The sequence below is a fragment of the Canis aureus genome, chromosome 1, assembly GCF_053574225.1.
Source record: "Canis aureus isolate CA01 chromosome 1, VMU_Caureus_v.1.0, whole genome shotgun sequence".
NCBI lineage: Eukaryota > Metazoa > Chordata > Mammalia > Carnivora > Canidae > Canis > Canis aureus.
The window spans coordinates 90,562,857-90,575,424 of NC_135611.1; positions in this window are offsets into that span (position 1 = coordinate 90,562,857).

The following is a 12,568-nucleotide window of genomic DNA, read 5'->3' on the forward strand; positions in this document are numbered from 1 at the left end:
GTAAATTCTATTTCTAATTTATATCAAGTATCAAACATTTGGTTATTAAAACTTAAATGCTTTATGAACATTCAAACACAAATGTGGGGTTAATGTCATTATGATGTAAATTTCTCAAAATTTCTAGATAAAATTCCACACTTAAGAATTAATCTTTCTAGAAAATATCATTGATACACAATTTGGATTTTAAACTGGATACTCTAAAAATTTCCTGATACTTATTTTCTGGGTCCTGCACAGGATGATCAGTGTTTCTTTTATTTCCCTTTGCTTTTTTTTTTTTTTAACAGAGGAGTTATTAAAAAAAGAAAACCAACAGAAACCTTTCCTGTAGCAGCGATAACAAAATTACAGCTATCTATCTGAGCCTACCAAATATGTATGCCCCCGTAGCAATGAATGCTTACAATTATGGAACGTGAGAAAAATGGAAATCCTTCTGTCCTGTTGCAGAATCTGTAATCTAAAATGATTTTTAAACCACTTTTTGCTCTTATGAAGTATTTGGTAAGCTCCAAAGGACTCAAGAGTCTTTCTCATGGCAGGCTAAATGCATGGATTTTTCTCCTCTTTCAGTTTTTAATTATCAACATCCATAAATTCAGGTTTGAAAACCCAATGTATGTGTTACCTCTCTCAAATAGCTAAGAATTGGTGTTCTTAGGCTTGTCTTTAAAACAAGTCATTGGTTGAGCAGAGTTTATGCGTGAAAAATTTCTCCCCAGAAGGATAATATTTTTGGAAAGGAGTGAAAACAGGGCTTTGAATGAAGGCATGTGTGTAGCTGAATGTGGAGGGGGAAAAGGTTGTAATTGACAGGTCCCTTCTGTGGTGCGAAAGTCATCATTCCAGTAACTTTTAGCTACACTCAATTAGGCAGTTACTCTACTTGTGTCTTGACTTGAACAATGTTTGAAATTCAGCAACTGTGATCCTGTAGTCAGAAAGGACAATGAAAACATGTTGAGCAAGAAAGTTCATTGATATAAAAAAAAAGTTTTTTTATCTTTAGTCAGGAACCAGCATGTTAGGAAGATTTAAGAAAAAAGTTTTCAAACACCAGTAATCCACAGAGACAAATAAAAACAAAAGGAAAATATTACAGTGAAACTCTGCATCTGGTTGACATTTAAATAAAGCTGCCAGAGTACAAACAAATTTCAGGACGACAACTCTAGTGACATATTTTTTAAAGAGTGCAGAAAAGAAATATTTGGCTGAGTGAATCTTAACACCACATGTAAGGGAGCCATCAATATTTATTACATTATAGATTTGCCAAATGACGTGGAGCATCTGGGAATACTATAGAGAGTGCCATAACTGGAACTTGATTATGTGCTTTCATATATTGGACTGTGGACTGAGGCCAGATCTCATTCTTTTGGAAAAGATAAGTGGAGTCTACTGACTTTGTAACTCTTTAGTAGATGAAAGTTAAGTGTATAAATGTCTGCATGCACTGGGCAAGTGGGAAGAAAAGCATTGTAGAGAAGAAAACAACAACAAAACCCCTGTTCTTTGAGACCCTGGGAGGTTGTCTGTTTATGTAAAGCAGTGCAGGTAAAGATGTCTTTGGTTGGGCTCAGGAGGGGTTTTTATTAGTGGGTGGAATAAAGTTCCCTGAGTGGGGAGGAGCCCAGCAGGTGCCTAGTTCCAAATTCAAGGAGGAGGTAAACTTTCTGTAGAAGAACTACTTTCGGGGTCCCTCGGTGGCGCAGCGATTTGGCGCCTGCCTTTGGCCCAGGGCGCGATCCTGGAGACCCGGGATCGAATCCCACATCGGGCTCCCAGTGCATGGAGCATGGAGCCTGCTTCTCCCTCTGCCTATGTCTCTGCCTCTCTCTCTCTCTCTCTGTGTGTGTGACTATCACAAATAAATAAAAATTAAAAAAAAAAAGGAACTACTTTCAGGCCTTTACAAAGCTAACAAACCTAAACCTTTGAGGGAGTAATTACTGTGTGTTTCAGAAGAACACCTTCAAGTTGGTTAGAAAATCAGGCTGCACTGAATTCAGTTTCTAGACTCTAGAAACTAGAGCCATGATTCACTCCTGCCACTGGTGTCTCTGTGCCCAGTCCACTGGCATCAAGCCACCTGCTCAACTAATGAGTATTTCGCTAGAATGATTTGTCACAAGGTTGCGAATTGTAGGAGGTATCAGATCTGAGCCCTGAAAAATTCCACCCATTTGGTAATCCAATTCAGCCAGTGGGGCTGCAGCTTTCATGGACAAAAATGCAGTAGACTTTCTCAAGCATCTTCTGAGCAAGGAGGGGCAGAAAGAGCGGCCCATGACAACTGCTAACTCTGGTTAATGAAGATATAGATAGCATGGATATTATAAATTGGATTATACTAATGGATATTTTACTGTTCAGCCTGCTTTTGTGTACTGTTTAAATTTTTCATTATTAAAAGTATAAGTGAGAGAAAGGGAAATAAAACAGCTCAGCGTATAGTTCCTGCTGGAAACCAGCCTTAGCAGTTTGAGATGAGAGAGTGGAAGATGAACCTATTCTTTCCTGCACAACAGCTCAAAGTTTCTTTGGAAGAGAAATGAAAAGTATATGGGTCAACCTGTTTATTTAGCCAGGTTTTATTATCTTTCTGCATCTCCTCTGTTTTTCAAAATGGGAGTACTATTTCTTCCTCAATGCTTCGGCAGGGGTAAAGAAGTCTTTGTAAACATTCGATAGCTTGGTTCCCTGTTGGCCACAAGAGAGGTAAGGCACTGGATTTTTTTATGTGGTGGATGAAGGAATATAATGGTAGCTTACTTAATGCGAGAAGGGCATTGCTTTAAAAATCATTAATAAAACAGTACCTGTTATTTCCCTCTGTGGCCAGTGACAGCAGCTTATTTGATCTTATCAACTTGCTATCCAGGGCATGATGTTCCTGATTTGTAAGTGAGCAAAATAAGACAAGGGGTGGGGGAGGGACCTCATTAATACCTCTTATGCTCAAAATGCTTCATGATTTTCAAAGATTCCCAATTTTTTCTGAACTTAGGAAACCACTGATAAAGGCAAGGGAAAATATTTATTATCCCCATTTTACAAATGAGCAGTTGAGGCTTAGACAGTTTACGTGACTTGTTCAAAACTTCTCAAGGGTCCCAGAAATGATTTTGGGTCTTCTGTGCTTTCAGAGCGGGTGCTGGTCTCCACGGCTTTCTATAATGTTTACATTCTGTGGATATCTTGGGTCATTTCCTATTGCCAAACTTCAGTCCTCCTCACTGGCTACAAAGTAAAATTCTGAAAATCTGTTTCTCACTGAAAATGCTCTTTGCAAAAAAACAAAACAAAACAAAACAAAAAAACAAAAAAAAAAAACAAAAAAAAAAAAAAAGAAAATGCTCTTTGCTCCTTCGGGGGGTTGTGGGTAATGTCTGCAGGGAGAGATTTGCAAAGATGAGTCAGGAGAGTAGGGGAGGGAAGGACGAGGCGGTGGTATGGGCTGGGGCAGTTCTGAGAAGAGGCCTTGCCCAATTAGTGTTTGTGGGGATCAAATTGACTTCTCCTGGAAGAAAAAACAGGGTGGGGGGCATGGACACGTGGAGGGTCTGGTTTCCTGCAGAAACACCTGGGATCTAGGTCCCTTTTCATTAGGGCCTCTCTGGCTAGCTCCAGGTGGGGAGCCTGCTAGAATGGGCGGCTTCAAATTCAGACCTGGCTTCTGTTGTCCTCACCCTGTGCTCCCGACCCGTATAGCCCCTGGGAACTGGCTCCCCTTAAATGTAAAAGGAAGAGCTGTGGACAAGTCAGGAATGCCGTGTGGGAAGGGTCCGTCCAGCACAGAACCCGACCTGGACCTTCAATAACTGCGATTCTTTCTTCTCCTTTCCTTCTTGGCAAAATCCTCCCAGGAATCTGTTGTTAGAGTAGACTTTTAAAGGCTGGAAGGAGAGGAACCAGAGCCCCCAGGGAAGCAAATGACCCCCACGGCCTTCCTTTCCTCTGCCAGTGGCCCTTCAAAGTTCCAGACCCTCCACTGTTGGCTAGGACCACAGCCCCTCCTGGAAGAGCTGGAGGGGGTTGAGGATGTAACGCGGCGGGGGCGCAGGTGTGCGGGTGCTGCTTGGTTCTGAGGCCCGGATCCCAGTCACCTGGGTCACCCGGTCACCCGGGTCACCCGCTGGGTCTCAGGTCTGCGTGCCCGCGCCACAGCGCCCCGCGCGGCCTCTTGTCGCAGAGAGCACGAACCTGCACAACTGCCCCGGAGCAGCGAGCCGGCCCCGGGGGTCGCAGGCGGTTGGCAATGCAATCGCCTGGGGACCACAAGACCCTGGGAGAGGATCAAAGCATTCTTGTGGAGCCCAAAGCGCCCAGGGATAGACTTTTGTTAGCCCGGCCTCACCTCGCCAATAAATTTTTCTGCGAAAGAAGGGGCAGGGGTGGAGGGCCAAGGCACGGGGGAGGGGGTGGGCTGGTGGCCCGGAGGAGGGGACCGGAGTGTCTTGCACCTGTGCTCCCGTCGCGTTAAATCAGCAGGAAGCAAGTGACATCTCCCCCTTTCTTGCCCCCTTGGAACTGCTCATCACTCTCCTTTAAAAAACCGGCCTACTCTGTGGGGTCAGCGTTTTCAAAGAGAATATTTTCTCCGGGCTCTTAAAGTTTATGTAGCACTTTGTTATAAGAGGCGCGCCCTCAAGCGGGTCTTTCTCTCTCCCTGCTCCCCCTTCTCCTCCCCCCACATTTTCTCACCCCACCTAGAAGTATAAAAAAATATATGGGACATAACTTTAGAGGTGATTTGTTTTGATTTGTCAACTTTAGGGCTTTTATTTTGCAGAATAACATATGGAAACCTCTAGGAGGGTGGGTGAGCAAAGTGCCCCAAGGTTAAGGGTGACTTTAGTTGGCAAAACCAAGGATAGAACAGGAAAATCCTTAGAGAGCCTTGTTACTCCTCTCCACCCCACTACTTATTTCACAGACGGAAAGAATCCCAGAACTATCTTAGGCAGATCAAGTCCTTTGTAGAGGAGCCTGTGTTTTCGCCAACTGGCTTCCAGGCTCACACTTCAGTCCCTGGGATATATGGACAGTTGCTTGCTATCCACATGAAAGCAAAGACAGAGCCAAGTACGGTTTGAGGCTCTCTTTGTATCCTGTCCCTTCCCACCCCGAATCCAAAACAGACACTGTGGTACATCTGAGCTGTGCAAGTTACTTTATCAGAGTCTTTTACCAGGTTGGAGTGGAGCTTGAGCATAGGGATGTTTCTGGGGGGAAATTAGGAGGAATCCCTCCTGTCAGTAGAGACAGTTTTCAGAGGGACTGCCTAGGGCCAACAGCAATGGAAATAGTTTGGCTTTCCCCAAAGCCCAAACTCAGACCCCAGAATGAGCATATCACACAGAACATGGCTAGAAAGGCCTGTTTAAATGGCCGGGTAGATTTTTGCTTAAAGTCCTAAGTTAGAAACTTCATGAGTTGTGAGAACCTTCTTTGTCACCCAAATGAATCCTCATTGGATCTGGGCTCTAGGGAACTAACTCTTTAGTGCAACTACTCCATGTTTCCCTCTTCCACTAGTTGACAGATTTTTAATTTTTTTGGTTTGGCTTTCACATTTTTTGACTAGCATTTTGACTAGACAGGCTCAACACTACAAGTATGGTGGTACAGAAATGCCACAAAGATGTCAAAATCAGCACTGAAGTTTGTTTCCAATTCTTTTCCTCCTCCTCTTCCTCTTGTCCTCCTTGGACTTTTTTCATGCCCTTGATCTTATTACCATGAGCCATGAGCCCATCAGCAGAAGTTAAAGTTGGTTGTAGCCTTTAAGAGTTGAGAGAGAATCTGGAAAGCACTGAATTTGACTCCTTCACTTTTTCGTCAAGGAATCTGAGGCCCAGCAAGGTGAAAAAATTTGCCCAATGTCTGCTACACATGGATGAAATTAAATTTTCACCGTAGTGCCTGACCCCTCCCTGCTTTGCTTCCTCCTGTCTCTCTCTTGATTTCTCTCTCCTTGGTATAGTTGGACTGTCAGGAAAATATTGAGAGTGATTTGAGCGTGGATAAAATCTACCCCCTCCAAATGTTAAAGTCCAACATGGGATGGGAGGGGTGGTGGTGGAAGGTTCTCAGGGTTAAGGGTTTACTGTTTCAGATAGTCATGAGGCCTCCTAGGGGCGGTGGGAGGTCTAAAGTGGGAGCTGTGTGTGTGCGCGCGCGCACTGGGCTTACTGATGTGGCAACAAGCCGCATGTTCTTTGATGGCTGTCTTCCATAGTATGGCACTGCCCCTGGGGTGGAACCCAGGCTCCACTATCATTCTTGAGTCTATATGTCCCCTGACGACCATTTGGAATGGGTACTGAGAAGTGAAGCAGTTCTGTGGTTGCCTCATCTCCTAGCTGCCACATGACCCTCCAGTGAATTGAGCCACGTTTTCCAGCATGGACCATGAATACTGACTGGGGGTTGGGACAGGCAGGCTGACAGACCCTTCAGATATGCAAGGGAGGCATGATTGCTTCAGATTTCAGGCATCAGACTCCAGATCTCGCTGCAAAGGGCACTTTTTTTTTTAATTGTATGAAGGCATCGGCAGCCAGAGAAGTCACTGTGGCCCCTTTGGTCCCGTGCACGGTAGCTGCAAGTCTCCTTAGCAAATCCCACGGATTCTCTCAGCCTCAGTTTTCCTTTGTATTTGTTAAACGAGGGGCCTGGACTAATCATGTCCCTCTCGGTTTCAAATGCTTGTGATTTCAACACTGCTTCATATGGAGGAGGGATGAGAACCCAGATCGCATTATCCTTTTGTTCAGCTTTTTTGGACACACAGAGCAAGGAAAGGGAGAACAGTTATCTCCCCAAAACTGCCCCCCCCCGCCCCGCCCCATGACTTGTGACAGGTCATATATTTGATTACGCAAAGCAAATTGGGAAATCATATCTCTGCAATCCCATCTGGGATTATTTATTTCGCGGCATCCACAGCCGGTCAAAGTTGTGAGACGATACAGTATTAAAAGTAGCTGCCCGCGAGAGGAGGTGGACTCGAGTTCAAATCTCCAGAGACACCAGGCCCATCCCTCGCTGCAGCCAAGCGAGTTCGGGGAGACCCAAAAAGTCTCCAGAAGTCATTCATCACCCCTGACGGTAGCTCGCGGCAGGTTGATCTGAGCTGGAGAATCAGGCTGGTGGTGCTGGGCAGGGTTCCTCCCGGCCTCTCGTCTCCAGGCCCCGGGAGCTGGAAAGTGGGCCCGCAGGGGTGGGGAGGAGGTCAGGCGGCGAATTTCCCCCGGCCTCGGGCTTTCCGCAGGCTAGGTGGCTGAGTTACAATGACAACCATAAACTAACACAAGTAACAAGTTCCAGGTACTGCATGCAGGTCCAGTGTGGCCGGGTCACCGAGCCAGGGGATCTACAGCGGCCTGTGGTTCAGGGTTAGCGCCACGTCGCTGCAGGTGGGGGAGCGAGGCGCAGAAGGAGGTGAAGGGTGCTCTTCGCTCTCGCCCAGCAGAGGACAGGCCGACCCCGCATGGGAAGCGGGGTCCCGCAGCTCCGAAACCCGGGGCGCTCGGCCTCCAAGCCGGATCGCCCGCGCCCAGCCAGGGCCCGCTGCCCTGCGGCGGCCGGGGGCTCAAGGAACCGGGCGAGAGGTGGCCGGCCGGGGGAGCCAAGCGCCCTCGAGTCGCCCCCAAGCCCGCGTGGCCAGGCGCGTGGGAGGCGCTGCCTGCAGCGGGCGGGGCGCAGGGAGGCCCAGCTGCAACGCCCGGGCTGCACGCATCCCCGAGCTGACCCGAAACACACCTCCCTCTTTTCCTTTTTCTTTCTGGAGGGTTATTTGAAGGAAAAAAAAGCCGCTTTTATCAAGAAAAAGAAGAAAAAGACCCCCCCTCCCTTCCGCTTTGTTGTTCAAATTCCCCTGCTGGACTTGCGAAAGGGGGGTGTCTTCACCGGGTAGGTCTGAACTGGGCCGGAACTGGGGGGGGGCAGCTGTTAGGGTGAGAGGGATTTGGGGGAAAGGGAGAAGGAAGCAAAGGGAGAGGCGCGGGGGCCTCTCCTCCCAAACCAGACCCGCAGAAGCAACGTTGCCCCGCTGCTGCTTTGTCATCTATTAGAGGGACTCCGACTAGCACTTGGTAATTTGGTGTCGGTTTACCAGGCAAAGGACTCTAGTTTCCTCACCTAACAGGTCCCCGGGTCTCGGCCTGACCCCTTTTTAGAGAGGAGCTGGGAGAAAGGAGCTGGATTCCCTTTCGGGGGAGCTTGCGAGGCTTGCGGAGGCCGGGCCCTCCCTCTCGGAGCTGCAGGCGCTGCTGCCTCCGGGATCCACCAACCTACGTTCATTGAGCCGTTCCTAGTAGGTGTAGGCTCCGCGGCGGAAGGCCACTCTTCCCATCTTGCAGATGAGACCACTGAGGCGCGGAAAGAGAACTGACCAAGATCAGGTGGTCACTGGAACCATCGGCTTAGCGCCTAGGCTCTCTGACTCCTTTTGCTTCTGCACGTTTAATTTACTGGCCCGTGTGTGCATCCTTAGATTCCTTTTTAATTTTTCCCAGAAAAATGGAGATAATTTGGATTTTAATATCGGAGTTCCTCAGACTTCCTGAAGCGCATCCCGAGATTTAAAAAAAAAAAAAAATCCTTTTCCCATTCTCTTTCCACATACCTCACTTCTAAGCGATTGTTGGGATTGTGATGCTCAGGGGGACATTCGGGGCCAGGGAATGGAGTGTAATTCAACTGGCTCGCGATTACAGCTGCAGGCCTCCCAGAGGCGGACGCGGTGCGGGAGGGTGGGAGGACAGGTGGGGTGGGGTGGAGCGGGACGCACGGAGCTGGGCCGGGAAGTCTGAGGGGCGCAGTGGGGGCTGTCCCGCCGGATTCGGCCAGGGGTGGGGAAATGCTGAGAAGGGACCGGCCCTGGGCGCACCCACCTGAACCCCGCGGGCCCAATCCCCCTAGCAAGCCCCGGAGCGCCGCCTTCTCCACGTCCATCCAGCTGACCCACGTTCTCAGGACCTCGCGCTCTCGGTTTGCTCCGAGTCCCAGAAGCCGGCGGCGCCACCGTCCTGGGGTCCTCCTACCTCCCACACCCCCAGCCCCCATCTCCCGTCCTCCTTTGGCCCCGCACGGTTTACTGTACACGAATCCCTCTGGTTTCCTCCTTCTGTAGCAGCTTTTATGACTCCAACTATTTCAAGGGCTGTCTGGTTTATTTTCTGTTTAGGAAATTGCCATTCAATGCCCCTTAGCCCTCCCGTTCCTTCCTGGACCCCCTTCCCCTCAATCTATTACCCCAAATTAGCAAACCTACTTTCTGGAGTTTGTTTCCTAATATGCACAGTAACTAGTGAAGGGCTGATGATTTCATACCCCCTCCCCCCAGAGCAATAAATGAACTAAAAGCCCAGGGTGCCAACCTCGCAGGCACACACACGCACACACGCACACAGCCAGCTCTGGTGGAGGTTTGTAGTTCACTTTCACGTCGCAGGGGAGAAGCACTGAAATGCGTGTTTGCAAATGCAGAAACGTATCTAGCAGGGATAGACGCAGACTGGTTGATACAGACGTGCTGGGTCCTGTTACAGGAGAGTCGGTCATAATGTGAGGTACAAAAATCAAACCTGGAGTGGGGAACAAAAACAAAACAAAACAAAACAAAACAACAGGGACCCATTGTAAGTCTTTGTGGTTGGGAGTGAAGGGCTCCTCGAAGGTTTTTGAGACTTCAGAGAACAGACCGACCGGCCCATTGCTCTCCGGGGGACCACTGCGTGACCCAGGGCTCCTCTTTGAACCTCATTTCGTCATTGGAAAAAAATGGGAAAAAGAACACATTTCTGCTGTGGTCAAGAATTCAAACGCTCTAATGCAGGGAAACAGATGTACTTCGATGAGTATAAAAAACTATGCAAAAGGCAATAAAACTCACCGGTATTATTAGTGGTGCCAAGCGAGAGGCACGAAGGGTCTGCGGGACGCTTTGTCCCGTGTCTGAGCGTGCACAGCTCCCTGTTTACCCTCTGAGACGCCCGGAGCGAAATGCGCAGCCTACTGGAATCATCAGGATTGGGTCTCTGCTTCCTTCACAGCACAACTCAAGAGGCTCCGTGGAGAAGCACCAGCACAAAGGGAAATCCCAGGGTCTGGTTACCGGGGAAGAACTTTCCAACTCCGCGGAAGGCTTGAGAATACCTCTTTCGGAGTCATCCCTAAACTGCCCCCTTTCCACCACTCAGAGACCTTGGTCAACTTCTTTCCGCCGGCTCCTCTGACAATAGAGACGTTAGAATCAGCTCAGCAATTTCCTTCCTTGAACACGTATTTATCACTGGCCTATTATGTGCTCAGTGCAGCGCACTCAGTTTCCCAATCTATCTCCTAAACCGATCCGGAAAGGCATTGATTATTTAAAGGGGTAACTAGAAAGGCGTCTAAGTGTTTTTTTTTGTTTTGTTTTGTTTTTGCGTCTAAGTGGTTTTAAATTCATTTCAAGAAATAAAATGGAGTGCTGAAGTAGGGGACTAATTCTTTCAACATGTTGGAAATTTAACTATTAAACATTTGTGTAAGTGAATTTCTTTTTAAAGATTTTTATTTATTCATGACAGACATACAGAGGGAGGCAGAAACCAGGCAGAGGGAGAAGCAGGCTCCTTGCAGAAAGCCGATGTGGGACTCAATCCCAGGACCCCGGGATCACACCCTGAGCCGAAGGTAGACGCTCAACCACTGAGCCACCCAGGTGTGCCATATAAGGGTTTTTTGAGGCAGACGGTAGAGAGTCTTTTTTTCTTTATAAATAATCCATGCACAGTAACAAAAATCATCTTAAAAAAAAAAACCCAGCTTTGTTTAAAAACATGCTTACAGTGAATATATTGCACTTAAATCTCCTAATGGCACCTACTTCCGTTTTTCTCCTGATCAACTGTAAGAGTAATCGAGGTCGGAGAGAAATGTAAGTGACGTAGGTGACTTGGCGACCTGCCTGCCTCGCGGGTATAATGAAAGTTAACGAGGAACTACTTTGCACTTCAAGGATGAGCGGCGCTAGCCACACGAATATCTGCCGCGCATTCGGCCTCCAACCTGGCGCCGCGGTGGTGCAAGGTAACCGTCGGCTTAGTCTTGCAGGACAAAGCGGGATGCGGTCGTGCACCGGCCGGGACAGGCCTCACCTCTGCGCCCCACTCTGGGTTAATGATCGAGTCGCGGAAATACTGGAGATGCTGATAACGGAGACGCGGACACCAGGCTTTCTGATCGCCGCCTTGACTGTTACCTTCTCTTGTGAACAAGGCGCTGCGTTTAGGAGTGTGTGTGTGTGTGCCTTTTTTTTTTTTTTTGCCTGTTTCCCATAGTCCGCGAGATAACGGGCGACTCCACTCCAGCTGACGCCGTCACACTTCGGGCGTAACGTTGGGACCGACAACCCGGCTGCACCGAACGCGGCGCGGGAGGATTTTCCTGGAGGAGCCGCGCGGCGGGAGGGGCGCGAGGAGGCGGAGAGCGCCAGGCCGGCGCGCCCGGGCCAATCAGCGTGCACACCGCCTGACGACCGCCCAATTAGAGGGCGCGGAGCCCGGGGCCCCGAGCCCATAATACTAGGAAAGGGAGCAGAGGCCGGCTATTGCAGCAAGGGGCGCTGCGCCGCGCGCGGCTGCGTGCGCCCGCCCCGAAAGCCCGAGATCTGAGCCAGGCCGGGGCGGCCCAACCTTCCCGCCCAGAGTGGGCCAGAGGAAGCCGAAAGCAGCTTCAGCGAGGTGAAGCGCTCGGGGCTGCCAAAGGACCGATTAGAACTTTGCAGAGTCCGGGATGTGCGGGGCGAGGCTGCTGAGGACTTGATTCGTCTTCTTCCACCCTGCTCCCCTACACCCCCCTACTCCCCCCCCCCCCATCCACTGGGCTCCAGGCCTCCAGCTGTCAGCCCCCGATTTCGTGGCAGGGTGTGGCGACCCCGATTTCTGTTTGCAAGCACAGCCAGCAGCCCGAGAGCCAGGTCCCAAGGCTGGATATCCTTTGCCTCGGCTGCTAGCCCGGGGCCTCAGAGTCTTGGTGAGTGCTGTGATGTTGCTCGGGGTGTCAGGGAGGGCAAAATCCCCCTTTCTTATCTTTTTTTAATTCTACTTGCACGTCTTGCTTGTGAAGGCAAACCATGCCCGATATATATATACACGGAGACCGCGCAGCTCAAGGCCTGCACGGCTCAAGCGCAGTCGATGCTGGAAGGGCATCTGCAGCTCCATGCCCAGTGTCCTTGGGCTCTGAACAGAAGAACAGTTGTAGTTTTTGAGTTGGTCATTTGCTGGGGCTGGGGCTGGGGCTGGGGCTGGGGCGGGGGGAGCATGGGAAGACCTTTCAAAAAGGGGTCCTAGTGGTGGTGTAAGAGGATGAGAGGCGTTTGAGAGGCTTGGCTGGTACTTCGCTGAAGTCTTAAGGGCCTCTGTGATCTAAAGGACTCTCCCATCGACGTTTTCATATTCGTCATGGCCATACTAGTTGGGTATGGGGACGCCTGACAAGTGGCCCAGGCCGGCCTAGCTGGACACAGTCCTTTTGCGTGTGAGATGAGGGCGCTACCCGG